Source organism: Mesoplodon mirus (genome assembly GCF_964341445.2).
Source record: "Mesoplodon mirus genome assembly, chromosome: 7".
Classification (NCBI taxonomy): domain Eukaryota; kingdom Metazoa; phylum Chordata; class Mammalia; order Artiodactyla; family Ziphiidae; genus Mesoplodon; species Mesoplodon mirus.
Window position 1 is genome coordinate 120,421,090 of NC_138983.1, and position 6,097 is coordinate 120,427,186.

Below are 6,097 nucleotides of genomic sequence, written 5' to 3' on the forward strand. Positions count from 1 at the left end.
AACCAATTTTCACACTCCACCTGGATGGGGGGAGGATATTGAGTTATTTTAGTTTGAAAAGCACTCCTACTGCCTGGGAAGAAGGAAGCATTAGTAACAAGTAAACAGAAGCTAGTTAACAACTTAATTATGTCCCTGAAACTTAAAATGAGGACCCATTCTTAAGGCCATTCTTCATCTTCCTTTTGTCATTAGTGTCTTGTCTCCGCTGGGACCCACAGATCTCTTATTCTGTGTTTGCACACAGCCAGTCTTACCCTGTATTTACATTATTCAATTTCTTTTTTCCACCTCAGATTTCTTAGCTTGAATTTAGCCAGCTCCATTTCTATCTCTGATAATTACACTTCACCAGTTTAGCAAGCAGTTGTTAAATGTGAAGCATTATGTTCAAACTGAACATTGAGCTTACCCGTCCTGGTATCATTTGAAAATTTAGTTAACCTCATTCATCATTTAAAACCATAGTTTCCAGCTTTTTTTTTTTCACTGTGACACACAATAGATGAAATGAATGTATCAGATAATTCCTTGGATCTATCCATTTAAAAATAATTTCTCGAATACCTACTATGTGCCTGTCACACACCGTGTCAGATGTGACACACAGCCGGATATCAGGCTAAGGCTTAGACAAGTGGGATTGTAGGTTATGTACATTTCCCAACATGGTAGTTATAAAGCTCTTTTTTTTTTTCTCCTGTTATACATTCATTCATTCATTCAAAAAGTTTTCACATACGTACTTTGTGTCAGGAAATACGCTAAGGTCTAGGCATATAGTGGTAAATAAGACAGACACAGGCTCCATCCATGGAGCTTACATTCTAGTAGGAAATGAAGCCACATCAGAACACAAGTGAGTGAAAGAGAATTTGCTGTAATCAGTTTTTGTTTTATTTTAAATTGTGTGCAGCTCTTTCTAGTCTCCCTCCCCTTTCCCTTCCCATCTTTCCTGTTCTTTAACCCTTCAGTCCTGAAGCCATTAGGTAAGTCAGAGGAAGGTAGCGTCCATGTCCGGGGACATAGTGGGACTTGGTGGCTTAGATCAGAGTGTCACAGCGGAGCAGGATGAGGAAGATGTCCCTGCAGAGCAGAAGTCTGGTTCGGGTGTGGCCCAAGTGAGTGAGGAGGCCATCCACACAGGCCAAGGGGCAGCAGCTACGATGGGAGATGGGCTGCGCAGGGGCGCTGATGAAACAAGTAAGCACACTAAGGGTAAGAAGCGCCAGGCTTCTCGCCATCAGAGAAGGGAGTTGCAGATATGAAAAACGAGAAAACTGGAGTGGGCTCTGCGGTATTAGATTGAAATTAGAAATATCGGTGTGATCTCATGGTTTTCAATATACCATGTATATATATACATATATCCTCTAGCTGGCACTCAGATCTTGGCTTCTAAATAACATTCTCCAGTAAAATAAACCAGGATTCCTTTTTTTTTTTTATTCAATACTCCAGTTCCTTCATAGTTTTGGTTTTTTATTTTGTTTGTTTTTTGTTTTCTTTGTTTTTATTCAAGGGCTCCTTTTTTTTTTTTTTTTTTTTTTGCGGTATGCGGGCCTCTCACCGTTGTGGCCTCTCCCATTGCAGAGCACAGGCTCTGGACACGCAGGCCCAGTGGCCATGGCTCACAGGCCCAGCCGCTCCACAGCATGTGGGATCTTCCTGGACCGGGGCACGAACCCGTGTCCCCTGCATCAGCAGGCAGACTCCCAACCACTGCGCCACCAGGGAAGCCCAAGTACTCCTTTTTTAATTGAAGTATAGCTGATTTACAAAAGGGTTCCTTGAAAAAATTGCTGATTCCATGGCCAGAGTAGGGAAAATACTAGATTAGCTTGGAAAATTTTTTTGTGCAGGAAAGCAAAGAAGTATCCAAGAATGATGGGTATGTGTCAGTAGATCACAGGAGCCAGCTTACAGTGGGCAGCATTGGCCAAATGTGGGATAATTTCAGCATCAAAATAAATAATTATAGTGATAGATTATAAACCATTGGATAAACAGGAAACCTTACTGATATAAAATAATAAATTAATAACCTAATAGTGGATTGCAAACTGTAGAAAGAGTTACCAGATGAAGGCCTAGAAGGCATGCCCAGAGATGGAAAAGCAACAAAGCCAATTCTATACACCTCCTCTTTTTTTTCCTTTAAAGAATATTAAGTGGTTAGTAATTGCTCACTAATCTCAAGTTATTTTTGAATCCTGAGTTTGAACAGCAGAATGAAATAATGTCTATACTGAGTCACCGAAGCAAGGGCATCAGGAGAAACCAGTTTTTCAAAATAGAATAAGACCAGGTAGGGCTTTCCTGGTGGTCCAGTGGTTAAGACTCCATGCTTCCACTCCAGGGGGTGTGGGTTCGATCCCTGGTCGGGGAACTAAGATCCCACGGGAGGCGCGGCCAAAACGAAAGACCAGGTATAGGTTTCAAAAATACAAAGCTATTAAATGTGTATTATCACAGAATAGACACTAAAGAGTTTTCTGTCAATATAATGAGTTACATATTTTAACTAGCAAAATTTAGAGCCCATCAAGAGCTCAAAATTTGTGCTATTCCATTCTTATTTTTTCTCTTATGGCTTGTGTTTGGTGCAAAGCAATATCAAGCAGAGTCCATACTTGTTTGGCTGAACTGTTGTAATTAGAGGAAAATGCCAGTGAACATTTCACGTAAGGCAACTTTTGCTAGGAAGTTAGAAGCTGCTTTAATTGTTTCCACCACCAGGTGGCAGTGTTAGGGTACCATAGAAATTTTACTTACTACTGTACTGATGTTTATTGGTTTCTGACAAGTGACTTTCTGCAACTATAAGGGAAAGGGAAGTAAAAATGATATAAGGAGAAATAAGACAGTACAATGAAGTAGTTAAAATCCTGGGTTCTAGAAGCAGAGTGTCTAGGTTCTAAATCCTGCTTCTGCCACTTACTGGCTGTGCAATCTTGAACAAACTACTAAATTACTTAAGCCTCATTTTCCTCATCTTTAAAATGAGGGTAACGTTACCTACCTAAAAATGTTGTGAGAATAAAATCACGAATACATTCAAAGCATTGACTCATGTTAATGTGTTGAATTGCGTCCACCAAAATTCATGTGTTGAAGTCCTAATCTCCAGTACATCGAACTGTGACCCTCTCTGGAGATAGGGTCATTGCAGACATAGTTAGTTCACAAGAATGAAGTTATTCAGGTGGACTCTAATCCAATATGGTCAGTGTCCTCTTAAAAAGGGAAAACTTGGACACAGACACTCACAGAGGGAGAGCATCATGTGAAGATGAAGGCAGACTTGGGGTGAGGATTCTACAAGCCAAGGACCACCAGAGATGGCCAGCAACCACCAGAAGCTAGGGGAGAGGCATGGACCAGGTTCTGCCTCAGAACCCTTGGAAGAAACCAACCCTACCAACACCTTGATCTCAGACTTCCAGCCTCCAGAACTGTGAGACAATACTTTTCTGTTGTTTAAGCCTCCCAGTCTGTGGTACTTTGTTACAGCAGCCCTGGGAAAGAAACAGCACATGAAAAGTACTAATTCACATTAGCTGTTATTAGCCATGAACACGTTTAATATAACTGTACCAAGGCAACAAAACCATTTCTACTGTAAATTAAAGTGCATTTTCCAGCTGTCATGGATTTAGATGCTACACACACACACACAGACACACACACACACACCCCACCCAAATCATGACATTCTATGGAGCAAGAGAGCAAAACTCCCAACACAGGGAGGGGGATTTCAGTGAAACATAGGAAGATGCCTGCTAACAATGAAAATTATATGGTCTTCATTCTCTGAGGAAGCTCACACAGAGGCCACATGACTCCCGAGAGGGGGTAGGATTTGGAGCCCTGTGGTTTTGATCCTCCCAGCCACACCCTATAAAAGTGTTAGTTCTTCTTAGCAGAGGGGGCCTCCTGCTGGTTGGAGAGTTGAATTTAATAACTGTAGCATCACTCTTCATCTCAGGGCATGAATTTCAGTCATTTTCCTTTGACCCTAGAAAAGCTGGGAAAGGAAAGGGGGCAAAGAAGCTTGGTGGTAGGTTTTTTTTTTTTTTCTCCACCAAGATCTAGAATCTCTAACAGCCAATTTTATTAAAGACTGAGGTCAGTTAGGTAGTATTAAGGCTGAGGAACTCTGCCCCTAAGCCCCACTCCCAATCCTATGCTGCACGTGTCCTCAACATTTCACCCTGAGCCCTACCCGACAGACAATGAATATAAGAGTCTTGAATAAATTGATCTGGAATAGGCAGCACTGCAAGTTGCCATACTTGGCAGATAACTCACCCCAAATCATCCTTTCCTCAGGCTCAAAGAAGGGACTTTGGCCCACTGGGTGGGCTGGAAGGCTGTCAGCAGTTAGGGGAATTTGGAGTTGTCTCTTTTGTGTGTACAATAAAGACAATATAGGAAACATTACCTACGAGGTAACGGGTTGGATTGGAATTTTAACTAAAAGGAATTATGGATGTGGGAACTTTGTTTGGTTGCTGAAATGAACCAACCAACCAGAAAAGACATCTTGAGACAACAGAAAAAGACACCTTCTGTCCCACTCTGTTTTGTCTGGCTAACTTTAATTTCTCCTTTATGACTCCATCTTCAAGCTTATTTTTTTTCCATAAGGCCTTCTCTGATTTCTGTACTTATCTGTCTTAATTACATGGAGCAGCACAGAGTCAGGAACTTTGTATGTTCACCTCTGCATCCTCAGCATCTAGTTCAATGCCTGGCCCATAACTTGTCTTCCTGATTGGGCTGAAAGTACCTTGAGATCAAAATATTTATCTGAATGATTTTCATATCTTTCCAGAGTGCCAAGAATAAAGCTTCATACACAGTAGGAGATCAATAAATACTTGTTAAATATACAAAGGACAAAATGTAACAAGCGAGTTCTTTCTTTCTAGATTTCAAGGGAAACTATAATAAATAATCATGATACCAGAGCCAAACAAATCCAAAGGAACCTCCAGGAAACAAAAATGTGCAAGTGTGCCAAGAGGTTTTACAGAGTAAGTCCATATGGGATTTTAAAAAACAACACAGTGCTGTTGGACTTTATTGTGAATTGAATGTGCCAATACCAATGCTGAAGAAGCCATCCCTAAAGCCAAATACCAGCACTTGTTTCCCAAACACTGATTAAAACAAATATTTTTCAGTTGCCATAGCTTTGGGATATATTTTTGACATGCACAATGAACACAGCAAATGATATGGAAACTCTGGCCCCTTTCATCTCTGTTTGACATTAAGGAACCCAACCTCACTAGTGAGGCCAAAAAACACCAGCTTCACAACTACAAAGATAACTTTCCTTGGGTCCAGGCTGCCAACCCCAGTACCATCATTGTGATGATTTGTCATTTCTACCAGCATGTGCTGTAAAATTGTACACAGCTTCCAAGTAGCCTTCAGGTTTGGAAACTAGCTAAAATTAGACTAAGCCCTGTGTCTCTGCATGAAAGCAGTAACAATATCTTTAATACTGTGTGTAGTCCTTCTATATTATTTTAATTTTTTATTATGGAAATTTAAGAGCATATACAAAATTAGAGAGAAGCTGTTCACCCAGCTTCAACAATTACCAATTGTGAAAGGAGAACTCAAGACACAGAACCATTAAGAAAAGACTTTTTACTTTCACTATTTTGCAAGGGAGACGATACTTCAGAACAACTGTGTTCTCCAAACAATAGCAGGTATTTAGAGAAAAAATGAGAAGTTGCCAGGATTACAGTCAGATATCAATATTGCAAAATTCAGGAATAAAGTTGTTTGTATTAGGTTGTTAGCAGCTTACAAGAAGGGTTCGGGTCTTCATTCAGAGGCTAGTGTTAGGATGTTTCTGCCTTTTTTTAGTTTATTTTAAAATGCCAAATGTTCGAAGTTTCTTTCTTTTTTGTTTGTTGCAGTGGGGTGGGTTTTGACTGTGGTACATGATGAGCTAAGTCAAGAGGGCAGCAGAACAAGTATCACTCCTGCTTGCTTGGTGAGTTCCCGTCCCTGAAGCATAGGCATATAGATTTGTTCAGCAACTTTCCAATTCATGTCATTAACTTGGTGG